Raw genomic sequence first — 17,033 nt, 5'->3', positions numbered from 1 at the left:
GGTCGGTGTGGGAACCCCAACTTGAAATACCAGGTTGCGTGGGGGCAGGAGGACGAAGGGTTACCCCCTCGTCCCCAGAGTCCTCATGGTCAGAGCTTGCAGGAGAAGTGGGAAGGTCCTCAGGACCAGAACTGACATCCAGGAGGGGAGGCAGCGACTCCGGGGGAGTGGCACCAACAACAAGTGAAGCGGACGGATGGGCGGGGGTCGCAGGCGAAGATGGTGGGTTCCCCCAGGCATTGGGGGGGTTGGGCAATCCCTGGCCATGTGACCAGGCTCCCGACACCTGCGGCACTTCCCGCGCAAGTCACAGTTTTTGGTGAGGTGTTCCCCACGACAGATATCACATTCGGCCGGCTGACCCACATACCACACCTTACATTTATATCCAGCAATGTCCAGATTACGAGGGATCCGGCCAGAACGAACCATTTTGATGATACGGGCTCCAGTGCAGATTGCAGGGTCACCCGGGTAATGCTGGTGCCTTATCGTCTCCACCTTCCCGTACGAGGAAAAGTAGGGCCGGAGGCGATCATCACTCTCCTCAAAGGGATAGTGATACAACATAACATTTTGAGCTCGAGGCCCAGCATACATGACTTTGCACTTAGCACCAGCTAAAGTGACAAAATCATAACCTTCAACAATATTTTTACATTTTGGGTCAGCGAAAGTAATCTGAACCAGTTTTACGGGAACAAACTGAATACTGTCAATCACAAAGGGGGTGAACTTTCCCTTGATGGCTGTAACAAGTTCCGCCCTGGGAACAGAGGTTGGAACATCGGAAAGGTCGAGGACTACTGTCCTCTTAAAGGCCGCAAGAGGCATGATGAAAAGGGAAAAAGAGAAAAAACAGTCCCCCCGGAAAGCAAAGCTCCCAGGAAGGGAACAGAAAGACTGGCTACCCTGGGTTATGGCAGGACGCCAAGCATAAGTCCCCAGGAGGGTCACCAGTAAAACTCAGGAATCAAAAATCTTACCACAAATCCCAAAAACGCTTGTCCCCACACTCCAATTCCAATACGGAACTTACGCGTACCACAAGGAAAGGCACGAACCTGGCAGATAATAAAAACCCGCGTCAGGTAAGTATGCCTTTTCAACCTCTCCGGAACCGCAAAAACGCAACTTGTCTGCGCATACCATGTGGTAATGGGGGTCACGTGCTCCTCGTCCTGTCGTGTCGTGCTGTCCACTCGCTGCTATGCTACCTAGAAAAGAGAAGAGAAATGTGAAGGTTGGTTGCTTGGTCATTTGTTCTGCTTTCACTTGATTATTTCTTCCCCAGAGGGAAGTGGGCCACGCTCGGAGGTAGTGCTATACCGAGGCAACCCGTGGCCGGGACGAGGCAAGCCTCTTTTCCACGGCCCAGTTCCAAAAATCAGTTTAATATATGAGCTGCTCGATGAGCAGCGTATCAGATATTAAGCTGATAAGAACAGATACTACACTTGATCTTAGCCAAAAGGCCGAGAAGCGATGCCCGTAAATGCTCACAGCGGACAAGGTGCTCCCAGTCTCATGGCCACGAGATATGGTGGTCCGATTACAATCCGTGCCAAGGAAGGAATGCCCAAAGCCAACCTGAAAGCGAGGCGCACACAACGATCGCCCTTGTACAGTGGGCAGCAGGACCAGCATTGCATGGCACTTGCGTTGACGGCAAGAGGACAAATGCACATTGTGCTTGCTCTGACCTCGTTTTTATTTTCCCTTATAACAAAGTTAATTTTCACGGCGAATTACTTGTCTACGACCATACCACAGGGAAAACACCGGTTCTCGTCCGATCACCGAAGTTAAGCCCTGTCGGGCGGGGTTAGTACTTGGATGGGAGACCGCCTGGGAATACCCCGTGTTGTAGGCTTCCCTTTTTCCTTCTGTACACTTGATTATCTCAAAAAATCTCAGTTTCCTTTAATGAAAGAACATTCCAAACCAGGTTTTTTGAACACAACATGCCAACGATATGTCAAAGATGAGACATACAACAAAAACAAAATAGTTCACACGAGAAAGTGGAACTTGTATTCCCCAGGGAGCGCGTGCGCGCGAGATCTTATCAATCCAACGTTTATGACATGAAACGTATCTTTTCGTGTGAGCAAAGAACAGGATACGACAAGTAAAAAATGCATGCACTGTTATGCATTAGATGGAAGTTAACCTAGCCCGGATGATATGCATACAACGAAGGCTACAACACTACAACATTGATCCTGCGAAAACGTGACTTACGTGACGTAGCGCACTTCAAAGTCTTACTGTTCCCTGCTCAACACGGACAGTACGTATTCAAAGGGCCGATAAGACACTATCCTGACCATGAAAGATTTACTTTTTATGATAACAATCCAATTAACTGATAACATAGAGAAACCACAAAGTGTTGGCCACAGAAATGTAACGCCAACTGATCTGGCGGGTCCTCAGTTACTCAATGCAAAACGGGCTCTCCAGAACGCAACATAACACAACGCAAAAGAAATCTATCGCGATGGAGCAGTACAAACACACATCCACTTACGTTTTCGAAACGATGCACGAGGATAAGAGCTCGACCCGCTGGCATTTTCTTGTCTCACTCGTCTATCGATGGAAATCGATGCGGCTGAAATAAACACGTCCTCTCGCTCTCTCTACGGCCAAGAATGAAAGAAATAAAATCACAGTTTTGCAGTGCACCAAGTACGGAACATTCACCTACAATTTCAGCAGTGGAATTCACAAATACAACTCACCTTCCTTAGTCCTTACACCGCCACCGCATCTCCTTCCCTGCCCTGCCTGAAACGTTACCAACAAACCTTCCCATTAGCCAACTTTGCCACCGGGGTTTGGTGCGGGGACTAGCGCGAACGCAGGTCCCCACTACCAGAAATTATACGCTCGAGTTACCCACATTTGGGGTAATCGCAAGGGTCAACCCAATCGAAGTGCAATGAAAGAGCCTCACCTTGAGAGGACTGCCTCCCTGATCACAGTGCCTCCCGCGTCAGGTAAGTATGCCTTTTCAACCTCTCCGGAACCGCAAAACGCAACTTGTCTGCGCATACCATGTGGTAATGGGGGTCACGTGCTCCTCGTCCTGTCGTGTCGTGCTGTCCACTCGCTGCTATGCTACCTAGAAAAGAGAAGAGAATGTGAAGGTTGGTTGCTTGGTCATTTGTTCTGCTTTCACTTGATTATTTCTTCCCCAGAGGGAAGTGGGCCACGCTCGGAGGTAGTGCTATACCGAGGCAACCCGTGGCCGGGACGAGGCAAGCCTCTTTTCCACGGCCCAGTTCCAAAAATCAGTTTAATATATGAGCTGCTCGATGAGCAGCGGTGAATGGCAGACCAAAGGTCACCAGTCGACAGACTCATCCAACGCCTGAGGCATTGGTCACCAGTATTAGGCGACAGAGGCGAAATAAAACTAAGCAAATCAGGTGGTACAGAGGGTGAATTAAGCAGGTGGCCCGAAGCGAAAAACGAGCTTGTTGGAAACATAGAGGCGATGACTCCATCCGCCCCCCACTGGCGGGCAAAATAACGTCGACGTCTCCGGGTTGAAAAACGCTTGAAGAGCAAGGGGAGGTGGAACTTGACACGGGCCTTTGCTCCCTCAATGACGGCGAGGGCCCCAGGTTGACAGAACGAAAGCGGTAGTCATTGCGGGCCAGCCAGATGTGAAACTTACAGGCACACAACAGGTAACTGAAGACTTTGGGCACTGCGTGAAGCTCAGTGGAATTGAAACCAAAAAGTAAATGGCGACGCTCAAGCACAGGACACATAGGCGAGAAATGAAAAAGGAGGGACTGTAGCCAACCAACAACACTTTGAGCAAGGGGACACACAAAGAGCAAATGCGACAGTGACTCGACGACAGGACCACAAAAACAAGCGGAGGAGACAGATAAACCAAAAGAGAGAAGACGCTCAGCAGTGTAAATCACACCATGAGCTACCTTCCAGGAGAAATCAACAACAAAGCGGTCAAAATCAAAGAAGTGGAACTGGCGCCACGTATCATACCAGTAAAGGTCCCCAAAGGAGGGAAAGAACTTAACTACACAGTGCGGTGTGACAGAGGAACAGGATAAAAGAAACTGGTAACCGACTTTGGCAGAGAAAAAAAGCCACGGAGGCGACAACGTGAGGGTCAGAGGATGCGAAAACCAAAGTTCCCCGGGAGGGGGAAAAAGAGCCACCAAGCGACTCCCAGGCCAAAAGCAAAGAGGAGTAAAATGGCGGTAACAGGGACCTGTCGAAGGCAGCGGGACGGGAGAAAACATCAAGAGAGGAGGCAGCAAAACACGATTGAAACCAGTACGACACAAAGGAGGACCAGCTTGACGAGGACAAAGTAGACCGTTTGACCCACTGACCCAGAAGCGACCAAACCTTGAGCTTAATGTCCACCACCGAGAAACCTCCCAGCGATGTGGGCTGAACGACCACAGCACGTGCAACGAGCTCCCGCTTGGTTTTCCAGAAGAATGAGAAAACAAGGGAGTTAAGTTCTTTAAGTACCCAGGGGGGCATGTGGACCAGGGATGCCACATACCAAACCCTGGCGAGGGCCAGGCAATTGATGACCAAAGCCTTGCCATGAAAAGACAAGGAGCGCTGACGCCAGGAGGAGAGGACGCGTTCCACAGCCTCTATCCGAGGCCGCCAATTAGTTCATCAATGTCATGCGGGCCAATGAAGACTCCGAGGATTTTAAGCTTAGAAGATGTCCAGTCGAGAGGGACAGGGGGGTCAGTTCGGCCAGCCCAAGACCCCAGCCACAAGCCGCGAGACTTTGTCAGGTTGAGCTTGGATCCAGAACCAAGCTCATACCTTGTGTAGGTGTCAAAAACAGCCCTAATGGAGGCATCGGAGGACAAGATGAGCGATGTGTCATCCGCGTACTGGGAAATTGGAGAGAGCGGTGAGGGCAGTCCAGGCAGCAAAGGTCCAGTAATGGCGGGATTTGCTCGAATATTGGCGGCCAAGACCTCAGCGACCATAACATACAGCAAAGGTGCGAGGGGGCAGCCTTGACGCACCCCCCGTGTGAGACTGAAAAAGTTTGAGACATGACCGTTAACAATGACAGCACTCTGAACAGCATTATAGAAAAGGCGGATCCAGCGCAGAAAGGAGGTTTGGAAACCCATTCTGCAGAGGGTGGCATGCAGAAAGGACCAATCAACGCGATCAAACGCTTTTTCTTGGTCGAGCGAGAGGATGGCACAAGGAGACCCGGATTGCGTGGCGTAATGGACCATGTCTCGGAGATAAGCGACGTTCTCACCAATATAACGACCGGGGACACCACAGGTTTGATCCTCAGCCACCACGGCATGAATAACCTTCAGGAGACGCCCAGCGATGACGCGGGCAGCGAGCTTGTAGTCCACACTAAGGAGGGAAATTGGCCGCCAGTTACGAGGGTTCAGCCGGTCACCCGTCTTAAAGATGAGAGAAATGATGCCTCGACGCTGAGAGAGGCTGAGAGTGCCAGCCTCATAACATGAGTTCAGGACGAGCACGAGGTCCTGTCCGAGCACCGGCCAGAATTTGACATAAAACTCCATAGGGAGGCCATCCAAGCCCGGGGTCTTGCCTCGAGCCATCCCACATAAAGCAGTATAACACTCCTCCGACTGGAGAGGACCATCACACTGTTGAGCCTGGTCGGCGGACAAGGTGGAGGTGAGGGCGTCGAGCAGGGAAAGAGCCACGTCCCCGTCAGTAGGCTCGGCACTAAACAAGTTAGAATAAAAGGAAGCAAAAGCCTGGCATAGGTCCTTTGAACTCGAGACCACTGTGCCATCATCGCATCGAAGTGCTGAAATAAGTCGGTCGGCGGCACGCTTCTTTTCCAGACGGAAGAAAAAGGCCGAGGAGGTTTCACCTTCCTCAACCCATTGGCCCGAGCACGGACTTGGGCTCCCCGAGCTGCCTCGAGGTCTAGGGCAGCAAGGGCAGACAGGGTAGAATGGTACGGCTCAACACAGGAGGTGAAACCGGCATCAACACGGTTCTTAAGATGCCCAGCTAGTCGGCCAAGGAGGTCTCGACACTGCGATGTTTTCTTTCGAGCGCTCAGCGCAATATTTAATTGTGAGGCCTTTGATTTGGCTCTTGCCCTTATCCCACCACTTAGCTAGTGACGGGAAGGACAGCATGGACTGCCTCCAAACGGACCAAAAATTAGTGATATGCTGGATATAGTCCTCATCATTGAGGACAGAAATGTTGAGCTTCCAGAAACTGTCCCAGGAGCAGCAATGTCTGGGACACTACAAGAAAGCACCACACCACAGTGATCCGAAAACGGACAAGGAATAATATCGCAAGTCAAGACTGATGGTAACAGGAGTACGGGGCACCAATGAGATCAATACGGGAGGCCATAAGGCCGTCTGAGCGAGTCCAAGAGAAGGCAGAATCGGAAGGATGCAGGTGCCTCCAAATGTCCAGACAACAGCAGGAGTCAAAAAGACGTTTTAAGGTAGCAGTACTTTCGCGGGAAGTGTCAGAGACATTGGAGCCCCGACGATCGAGGGCGCGGTCGAACACAGTGTTAAAGTCCCCGGCAAGGAAGGTCGGATAGGTGGGATCAACCCAAGACGAGACGTCGTCCAGGAAGTCGTCACGGGCTGGGTTGCGATTGGGGGCGTAGAGACAGCAGATACGAAACGGGTGCCCAGAATGGGTAAAGTGGCAAAAAACAACACGCCCAGCGGTGTCACACCAAGAGCTCGTAAGGGTGACCGTGGGGCGGAATAAAATGATGCAACCACAAGAGTGTGCAGAGCCAACAGAAGCAACTGCATTAAAACCAGATGAACGAAACCAGACTGACATTCACTGTCTGAAGAGCAGTGGGCCCTCTTGTAGGCAGACAATGTCAGGGACCTGAGGAAAGGAACGTAACCAGTGCAGAACACCAGCGCGCTTGGACGAGTCCCTGAGACCATTGGTGTTTAAGGAGAGGATAGAGAGAGCCATAACTGAGAAGAAAGAGAGAGACAGCACAACTAGGAGCGACGGCTCCGAACCGGGGCAGGGGGAGCCAAGGAGGGAAGGCCAGAATGAACAGCCCTCCCAGACTCCCTGCCCTTTCCAGACTTCGAGCGGCCGGGGACCGCAGAACCAGGAAGAGGTTTCTTCGCTTTCTTCTTAGACTTGACCTGATCATCAGAGGAAGCCTCAACATCCGAAAGTCCACGCTTAGTGACTGGTGAATCAGTCAGCTCGACCTCGTTAACCATTACGGGAGACAGAGATAGAACCTGTGGGGTATTTACAGGGGTTACATTGATGCCCGTTAAAGGGTCATCGTCACTAAATATACTTTGACTGTATTCAGTCTCATTAACTAGTTCATTATCATTCGTATCCATTTCTTTTCCATTATTACTATTATCCATTTCCATTTCTTTTCCATTAACTACAGCATTATTTGTCATTTCTTTTCCAGTAACTACATTATTACTATTATCCATTTCCATTTCTTTTCCATTAACTATAGTAGTATTGTCCATTACACCAACTACGTTACTACTAGTGTTAACATTGTATTACTCTGTGGCGCAGCCAAACCATCAGACGCAGCGGCGGGGGAGGCAGCCACCTGCACGCGCGTCGAGGACCCACCATTACCGTTTTAGGGAGGGCCGCACCCTCCTTAACATTTACTGGTGGCAGGAGAGGCCATGGGTGGAGTACCAGGGGGGATAACTCATTGTCCCTGAGGTCGGTGTGGGAACCCCAACTTGAAATACCAGGTTGCGTGGGGGCAGGAGGACGAAGGGTTACCCCCTCGTCCCCAGAGTCCTCATGGTCAGAGCTTGCAGGAGAAGTGGGAAGGTCCTCAGGACCAGAACTGACATCCAGGAGGGGAGGCAGCGACTCCGGGGGAGTGGCACCAACAACAAGTGAAGCGGACGGATGGGCGGGGGTCGCAGGCGAAGATGGTGGGTTCCCCCAGGCATTGGGGGGGTTGGGCAATCCCTGGCCATGTGACCAGGCTCCCGACACCTGCGGCACTTCCCGCGCAAGTCACAGTTTTTGGTGAGGTGTTCCCCACGACAGATATCACATTCGGCCGGCTGACCCACATACCACACCTTACATTTATATCCAGCAATGTCCAGATTACGAGGGATCCGGCCAGAACGAACCATTTTGATGATACGGGCTCCAGTGCAGATTGCAGGGTCACCCGGGTAATGCTGGTGCCTTATCGTCTCCACCTTCCCGTACGAGGAAAAGTAGGGCCGGAGGCGATCATCACTCTCCTCAAAGGGATAGTGATACAACATAACATTTTGAGCTCGAGGCCCAGCATACATGACTTTGCACTTAGCACCAGCTAAAGTGACAAAATCATAACCTTCAACAATATTTTTACATTTTGGGTCAGCGAAAGTAATCTGAACCAGTTTTACGGGAACAAACTGAATACTGTCAATCACAAAGGGGGTGAACTTTCCCTTGATGGCTGTAACAAGTTCCGCCCTGGGAACAGAGGTTGGAACATCGGAAAGGTCGAGGACTACTGTCCTCTTAAAGGCCGCAAGAGGCATGATGAAAAGGGAAAAAGAGAAAAAACAGTCCCCCCGGAAAGCAAAGCTCCCAGGAAGGGAACAGAAAGACTGGCTACCCTGGGTTATGGCAGGACGCCAAGCATAAGTCCCCAGGAGGGTCACCAGTAAAACTCAGGAATCAAAAATCTTACCACAAATCCCAAAAACGCTTGTCCCCACACTCCAATTCCAATACGGAACTTACGCGTACCACAAGGAAAGGCACGAACCTGGCAGATAATAAAAACCCGCGTCAGGTAAGTATGCCTTTTCAACCTCTCCGGAACCGCAAAAACGCAACTTGTCTGCGCATACCATGTGGTAATGGGGGTCACGTGCTCCTCGTCCTGTCGTGTCGTGCTGTCCACTCGCTGCTATGCTACCTAGAAAAGAGAAGAGAAATGTGAAGGTTGGTTGCTTGGTCATTTGTTCTGCTTTCACTTGATTATTTCTTCCCCAGAGGGAAGTGGGCCACGCTCGGAGGTAGTGCTATACCGAGGCAACCCGTGGCCGGGACGAGGCAAGCCTCTTTTCCACGGCCCAGTTCCAAAAATCAGTTTAATATATGAGCTGCTCGATGAGCAGCGTATCAGATATTAAGCTGATAAGAACAGATACTACACTTGATCTTAGCCAAAAGGCCGAGAAGCGATGCCCGTAAATGCTCACAGCGGACAAGGTGCTCCCAGTCTCATGGCCACGAGATATGGTGGTCCGATTACAATCCGTGCCAAGGAAGGAATGCCCAAAGCCAACCTGAAAGCGAGGCGCACACAACGATCGCCCTTGTACAGTGGGCAGCAGGACCAGCATTGCATGGCACTTGCGTTGACGGCAAGAGGACAAATGCACATTGTGCTTGCTCTGACCTCGTTTTTATTTTCCCTTATAACAAAGTTATTTTCACGGCGAATTACTTGTCTACGACCATACCACAGGGAAAACACCGGTTCTCGTCCGATCACCGAAGTTAAGCCCTGTCGGGCGGGTTAGTACTTGGATGGGAGACCGCCTGGGAATACCCCGTGTTGTAGGCTTCCCTTTTTCCTTCTGTACACTTGATTATCTCAAAAATCTCAGTTTCCTTTAATGAAAGAACATTCCAAACCAGGTTTTTTGAACACAACATGCCAACGATATGTCAAAGATGAGACATACAACAAAAACAAAATAGTTCACACGAGAAAGTGGAACTTGTATTCCCAAGGGAGCGCGTGCGCGCGAGATCTTATCAATCCAACGTTTATGACATGAAACGTATCTTTTCGTGTGAGCAAAGAACAGGATACGACAAGTAAAAAATGCATGCACTGTTATGCATTAGATGGAAGTTAACCTAGCCCGGATGATATGCATACAACGAAGGCTACAACACTACAACATTGATCCTGCGAAAACGTGACTTACGTGACGTAGCGCACTTCAAAGTCTTACTGTTCCCTGCTCAACACGGACAGTACGTATTCAAAGGGCCGATAAGACACTATCCTGACCATGAAAGATTTACTTTTTATGATAACAATCCAATTAACTGATAACATAGAGAAACCACAAAGTGTTGGCCACAGAAATGTAACGCCAACTGATCTGGCGGGTCCTCAGTTACTCAATGCAAAACGGGCTCTCCAGAACGCAACATAACACAACGCAAAAGAAATCTATCGCGATGGAGCAGTACAAACACACATCCACTTACGTTTTCGAAACGATGCACGAGGATAAGAGCTCGACCCGCTGGCATTTTCTTGTCTCACTCGTCTATCGATGGAAATCGATGCGGCTGAAATAAACACGTCCTCTCGCTCTCTCTACGGCCAAGAATGAAAGAAATAAAATCACAGTTTTGCAGTGCACCAAGTACGGAACATTCACCTACAATTTCAGCAGTGGAATTCACAAATACAACTCACCTTCCTTAGTCCTTACACCGCCACCGCATCTCCTTCCCTGCCCTGCCTGAAACGTTACCAACAAACCTTCCCATTAGCCAACTTTGCCACCGGGGTTTGGTGCGGGGACTAGCGCGAACGCAGGTCCCCACTACCAGAAATTATACGCTCGAGTTACCCACATTTGGGGTAATCGCAAGGGTCAACCCAATCGAAGTGCAATGAAAGAGCCTCACCTTGAGAGGACTGCCTCCCTGATCACAGTGCCTCCCGCGTCAGGTAAGTATGCCTTTTCAACCTCTCCGGAACCGCAAAACGCAACTTGTCTGCGCATACCATGTGGTAATGGGGGTCACGTGCTCCTCGTCCTGTCGTGTCGTGCTGTCCACTCGCTGCTATGCTACCTAGAAAAGAGAAGAGAATGTGAAGGTTGGTTGCTTGGTCATTTGTTCTGCTTTCACTTGATTATTTCTTCCCCAGAGGGAAGTGGGCCACGCTCGGAGGTAGTGCTATACCGAGGCAACCCGTGGCCGGGACGAGGCAAGCCTCTTTTCCACGGCCCAGTTCCAAAAATCAGTTTAATATATGAGCTGCTCGATGAGCAGCGCCGACAAGGTCGCCAGCCAGAAAGACTCATCCTACAAAGGTAGGTACGCCGTGAAACAAGCAACAGCCCGGGACGATAACAGGACTAAAACTGGGACAGAGAAAAACGACCATTGCAAACAGAGCCGATAATGCCAGACGCACCCCACTGACGATGAAAATAACGTAGACGACGGGGGGGACTTAAAACGCTTAAAAAGGAGAGGTAGATTGAACTTGACACGAGAGCGGACCTTTGCGATGACATCGAGGGCACCAGGCGGCACATTACGGAAACGAAAGTCATTCCGAGCGAGCCAGATAAAATACTTACAGACACCTAGGATGTACATGAAAACACGAGGAACTTGACGGATCTCAGCCGGGTCAAAACCAAACAGCACGTGACGGCAAACCAAAGAGGGGGACGAAGACGAAAAACCAAACAATAGAGACTGTAACCATGAAAGCACACTATGAGCAAGAGGGCAGGAGAAAAACAAGTGAGAAGGACATTCAGAGGCAAGACGGCAAAAGCAAGAAGGGTCGACCGAGTACCCAAAACCGACAAGGCGATCGGCAGTGTACAACACGCCATGGGCGACCTTCCAGTTGAGATCGATCACTGGGCGGTCAAGATTGAAGAAGAACAATTGGGACCAGGTCGAAGGCCAGTAGAGTGAGCCATACAAAGGGAAAAACTTGTCAACACAATGGGAATCGGACGATCCTCAGACAGCAAAAAAACAAATAAACAGAATTTGCAGAGATAGAGGAAACAGCAGCAACATGATGAGGAGACAAAGACGCAATGACAAGGGAGGAACGCCGACGGGAAAAGGAACCACCAGCCAAACGCCAAGCAGACAGAAGAGCAGAGTAAAAAGGGGGAAGGGACTTGGAGGAAAAGGCCTCAGGACGGGACAGAACATCAAGAGCAGGGACACCAAAACGAGAATCACACCAAAAGGAAAAGAAATGGACCCAACTACTCGGAGAAACAGTGAAACGCCGAACCCACTGGACAAGGAGCGCAGAAACTTTAAGACGAAGATCAATGACAGAAAAACCACCAGCAGATGTAGGCTGAACAACAACAGCACGAGAAACCAGATCGCGTTTGCCCTTCCAAAAAAACCCAAAAACCAATTTACAAAGCTCGGAAGAAACCCAAGGGGGGACATGAATTAGGGAGGCAATGTACCAAACCCTAGAAAGGGACAAGGCGTTGATGACGAGAGCTCTCCCGCCGTAGGACAGGGAGCGTTGCCTCCAAGAAGCCAGCACATTCTCCACGGCATCAATCCTAGGACGCCAGTTCACTTCCTCCAAATTCCCAGGCCCAATAAAGACGCCCAGCACTTTGATCTTGGCCGAGGTCCAGTCCAGGGTGACAGGGGGGTCAGTCCTGCCAGACCACGAACCGAGCCACAATCCCTTGGATTTGGACTGATTAAGCTTAGCACCAGAACCCCTTTCAAAAAGAGCATAAACTTCAAAAATAGCAGCAATGGCAATATCAGACGTGACGATGAGAGAGGTGTCATCGGCGTACTGCGAGATCGGAGACAGGGCCCGCGGGGCCCCGGGGACAGAAAGACCAATGATACGTGGATTGGCACGAATGTTAACAGCAAGCACTTCAGAAACTAGAACATATAATAATGGAGACAAAGGACAGCCCTGACGCACGCCACGAGACAAAGGAAAAAACCGAGACAGATAACCATTAACAACTACAGAGCTTTGGACAGCAGAATAGAACAGAACAACCCAACGGACAAAAGATGGGCCAAAACCCATCCTCGACAGAGTAGCACACATAAATGACCAATCCCACTCTATCAAAGGCCTTTTCCTGGTCTAAGGAGAGAACGGCAACCGGGATGTCAGATTCCGTGGCAAAGGCAACCACATCACGCAAAAGAGCAACATTCTCGCCAATAAAACCTGCCAGGAACACCGCAGGTCTGATCCTCACTAACAACCAGATGGATAACTTTGAGAAGGCGCCCAGCAATAACACGAGAAGCAAGCTTATAGTCGACGTTAAGAAGGGAGATGGGGCGCCAGTTACGAGCGTCCAACCGATCTCCCTTCTTAAAGATTAAGGATATGAGACCCCGCCGTTGAGACAAAGACATAGAACCAGACAGATAACACGAATTCAAGACCTCCACTAAATCAGACCCAAGAACGTCCCAGAATTTCAAGTAAAACTCCATGGGGAGGCCATCGACCCCGGGGCTTTACGACGAGCCATGCCAACAAGGGCACGATGACACTCCCCAAGAGTCAGAAAGCCCTCACAAAGATCAGCTTGGGCAGATGAAAGGACCAAGGACACATTACTGAGGAGAAAATCTTGAGCAGCGGAATCCGTAGGACAGGCAGTAAAAAGAGAGGAGTAGAAAGTGGCAAACGAAGAACACAGATCAGAAGGTGTTGAAACAATGGACCCATCAGGGTTCCGAAGCGCAGAAACCCACCGGTCAGCAGACCGTTTCTTCTCTAAACGAAAAAAGTACGCCGATGAGACCTCGCCCTCCTCAACCCATCGGACACGTGACCGTACTTGGGCACCTTGAGCAGCCCTGATGTCATAGGCGGAAAGCTGTTCAAGGGTGGATCGATAAACACCTAAAACAGACAGGCAACCAGCATCAAGCCGTGCCTTGAGGTGTGCCGCCAACCTAGCCAACAAATCACGTGACCAAGAATCTTTCTGCGACCGGCGCACACAGTAAGATACCGTAATGCCCTTGATCTTTGCTTTACCGGAATCCCACCACTTGGAAAGAGAGGAAAAACAGAGCTTACAGTCCTTCCAATCGGCCCAAAAGTCAGAAATAAGGCGACAGTACTCCTCCTCCTCCAGGACTGAGGTATTAAGCTTCCAAAGCCCCGGACCAGGAGGAATAACGTCAGGAACAGTGAGAGAGCAGGACACAGCACAATGGTCTGAAAACGGACACGGAAGAATTTCACAAACAGAGACAGACGCAACCCAGACATAAGGACACCCAATTAGATCTATACGGGAGGAGATAGAGCCATCCGCCTTAGTCCAGGTAAAGGCGGAGGAAGACGGATGGAGGTATCTCCAAATATCAATACAACAGACATCGTCAAAAAGACGACCAAAGGGCAACAACACTCTCACGCGAGGTATCACCGACCACGGAGCCCCACACACGGTCAGCAGCGCGATCAAAGACGGTATTAAAATCGCCGGCGAGGAGGGTGGGAACTGAAGGGTCTAATCGGGAAGAGACCTCGTCCAGGAAGGCATCACGATCAGGGTTGCGATTGGGAGCATAAATGCAAGCAACCCTGAACACAGCGCCACGCAAAGAAAACTCACATAACAAAAAACCGACCACAACTATCAGAGGAAGATTTAACAAGGGACAACACTGGACGAAACAAAACAATACAACCACAAGACTTATTAGAGCCGGGAGACGCCACAACGGAAAGACCAGATGACTGGAACCAGGACTGACACTCACTGAGGGAGATGCAGTGGGCCTCTTGGAGGCACACTACATCAGGAACAACAGGCAAGGAATGAAGCCACTGTACAAACCCAGCTCGCTTAGACTGGTCTCGCAGACCGTTGACATTAACTGAGACAACTGACAGAGCCATAATGGAGTACAGTAAAAGAATAACTATGTACGTGCTTTGCGTTGGGGGAGGGAAACCGACACATCAGGCAAACCTTCGTGCTTCGCAGACTTGACAGTATCAGCTGAAGCACGAGTCTTCGATTTAGTAGAAGAGGGCGCAGCTCCACTCTTCTTAGCCACCTTCGTAAGAGCCTTTCGGGAAGGAGTAACAGAAGAGCTATCAGAGGAGGTCTCAACGGAATCACAACCACGTTTACGAGGAGTGGATACCTCAACCATTTCCACCTCCAAAGGTTCAACAGATTGGGAGGATGGAGGAACACCCGAAGAAACAAGACCGTCGGTACCACCACTAGCAACAGTACCCTTACGACGCACACCTGTATTCTCAGCCACTTTACATGAAGTGCCACCACTTGGTGGTTTTTTAACATTTTCTAATTTTTTAACAGAATTCTCAGTACTTTTGGCAGCTCCTTTATCAGCTGCGTTAACTAGGTTGCCATTATCCAGTGGCTTAACAGTATTTCTTTTAACATTGTTTAAATTATCACCATTTTGTGAGCTCACACTAATATCATTACGTTTAATGGCATCTTCGCCAGTTTTTCCACACCATTATTAAATTGCCGCCACTAGGCTGTTCCTTAACACTACTGTCACTAGGATTAACACTACTAATGCTGCCGTACTTTGCGGCACCTTAACGTTACTTTCAGAGTCATCGTTTGATTCCAGCTCACTGCTGATATCAACGTCACTCAAGGGGCTAAACATGTGATCGCTCCCGAGACCAGATGCACGCACCAAATTGTCATCAGCAGAACATGGAGGCAACTCGCTAGCGCTGAGATCGGGAGCAGATCCCCAGGAGGGGAGAGGACCAGGGCCCGTGGCGCAGGCAACACTGCCTGAGCCAGGGGCGTCCTCACCAGCAGACACAACAGCACCCTCCATGGAGGGTGGAGCGGTCTCAGAGTCAGATGAACCAGTGGGAGGCAAAGCAGAAGGAGAGAAAAACAGGAGGGGGGAAGCCGGAGCCTCCACCTGAGCTTCTACAGGATCGGGGTTAGCCACAGCATCCACCCCACTACCACTGGTACCCCACGCGTTTTGGTGCATTGGTGCAGTCGCGCTGGACATGGCCAGGTTGGCGGCACCGCATGCAGACGCCCTTGTAGGGGCAGTCCTGGGCTTTGTGAGAGCCCGAACAAATATCGCAAGAAATCGGCATCCCTTTATACCATACTTTACATTGATGGTCCTTAACAAGAATAGTACGCGAGATGCCGCGAGCACGAGTCATACGAACGACACGGGAGCCATCCATGACACCATCAAGATGCAACCAGGACCTATGCTGGATCCCATGGACAGTCCCATACTGAGACATGACTTCTTTTAGAACAGAGTGTTCGACCTCAAATGGACAACGGAAAATGAGGACGTTTTCAGGTCTGGGACCCCCACCCCCCGTACAGGACAAGGGACGCCATCTACAGATAAAGAGTCATTACTTAGGACCGTAGTCTTAATGGACTCATCCTTAAAAGATACACGGACAGATTTGCCAGGCATAAATTGAATTGATACAACATCACCGACACTAAAGGTTGAACAAATTTTCTCAGCAATATAGTTGAGATCACGCTCTTCAGAAAAACCTGACACATCGAGAACACAACAGTGCGCCTAAAAAGGCGAGACATGGCTATTAAGAAAAAAAAAGTAAGAAAGGGGACCGGCTAGAGCCGGGAAAGGGGCAAAAGCCCCACTCACCACAAATCCAAAGGGCCAAAAACCAGCGAGCTCGTAGATGGCCAAGAACACAGGATGGGTGACCAAAATGGCTGCCTGTGAAGACGAACCAAAAATCCAAAAGGCGGACGCCAAAAGGAAACACCAACCACGCAGAAAGAACCGAAGAACCACGCAACCAAAATGGTAGGGCCTCCGGCCAAGCACAGCGTCAGGTAAGTATGCCTTTTCAACCTCTCCGGAACCGCAAAACGCAACTTGTCTGCGCATACCATGTGGTAATGGGGGTCACGTGCTCCTCGTCCTGTCGTGTCGTGCTGTCCACTCGCTGCTATGCTACCTAGAAAAGAGAAGAGAATGTGAAGGTTGGTTGCTTGGTCATTTGTTCTGCTTTCACTTGATTATTTCTTCCCAGAGGGAAGTGGGCCACGCTCGGAGGTAGTGCTATACCGAGGCAACCCGTGGCCGGGACGAGGCAAGCCTCTTTTCCACGGCCCAGTTCCAAAAATCAGTTTAATATATGAGCTGCTCGATGAGCAGCGTATCAGATATTAAGCTGATAAGAACAGATTTTTTTTTGTCAAAAGAGCGTT

General features: G+C 50.2%; 7 non-coding genes and 2 pseudogenes across 7 annotated transcripts; 2 read left to right on the top strand and 7 right to left on the bottom strand.

Moving 5' to 3' along the window:
- Positions 1-1,295: 1,295 nt before the first annotated feature.
- LOC137987321 (U2 spliceosomal RNA) lies at positions 1,296-1,487 on the bottom strand. Its single transcript, XR_011120440.1, has one exon. It is a non-coding gene; the product is annotated as a U2 spliceosomal RNA (small nuclear RNA).
- A 267-nt stretch (positions 1,488-1,754) lies between these two features.
- On the top strand, positions 1,755-1,873 carry LOC137987308 (5S ribosomal RNA). Its single transcript, XR_011120428.1, has one exon. It is a non-coding gene; the product is annotated as a 5S ribosomal RNA (ribosomal RNA).
- Positions 1,874-2,849: 976 nt separating this feature from the next.
- On the bottom strand, positions 2,850-3,013 carry LOC137987312 (U1 spliceosomal RNA). Its single transcript, XR_011120432.1, has one exon. It is a non-coding gene; the product is annotated as a U1 spliceosomal RNA (small nuclear RNA).
- Positions 3,014-3,207: 194 nt separating this feature from the next.
- Positions 3,208-3,398, bottom strand: LOC137987328 (U2 spliceosomal RNA). Its single transcript, XR_011120444.1, has one exon. It is a non-coding gene; the product is annotated as a U2 spliceosomal RNA (small nuclear RNA).
- A 5,639-nt stretch (positions 3,399-9,037) lies between these two features.
- On the bottom strand, positions 9,038-9,229 carry LOC137987318 (U2 spliceosomal RNA). Its single transcript, XR_011120438.1, has one exon. It is a non-coding gene; the product is annotated as a U2 spliceosomal RNA (small nuclear RNA).
- Positions 9,230-9,495: 266 nt separating this feature from the next.
- Positions 9,496-9,613, top strand: LOC137987309 (5S ribosomal RNA). Its single transcript, XR_011120429.1, has one exon. It is a non-coding gene; the product is annotated as a 5S ribosomal RNA (ribosomal RNA).
- A 975-nt stretch (positions 9,614-10,588) lies between these two features.
- LOC137987311 (U1 spliceosomal RNA) lies at positions 10,589-10,752 on the bottom strand. Its single transcript, XR_011120431.1, has one exon. It is a non-coding gene; the product is annotated as a U1 spliceosomal RNA (small nuclear RNA).
- Positions 10,753-10,946: 194 nt separating this feature from the next.
- Positions 10,947-11,119, bottom strand: LOC137987327 (U2 spliceosomal RNA; annotated as a pseudogene).
- Positions 11,120-16,856: 5,737 nt separating this feature from the next.
- Positions 16,857-17,033, bottom strand: LOC137987325 (U2 spliceosomal RNA; annotated as a pseudogene).

Source organism: Montipora foliosa, unplaced genomic scaffold, assembly GCF_036669935.1.
Source record: "Montipora foliosa isolate CH-2021 unplaced genomic scaffold, ASM3666993v2 scaffold_347, whole genome shotgun sequence".
In the NCBI taxonomy this organism is placed as follows: Eukaryota; Metazoa; Cnidaria; class Anthozoa; order Scleractinia; family Acroporidae; genus Montipora; species Montipora foliosa.
This window is presented reverse-complemented; position numbering and strand designations above follow the sequence as displayed.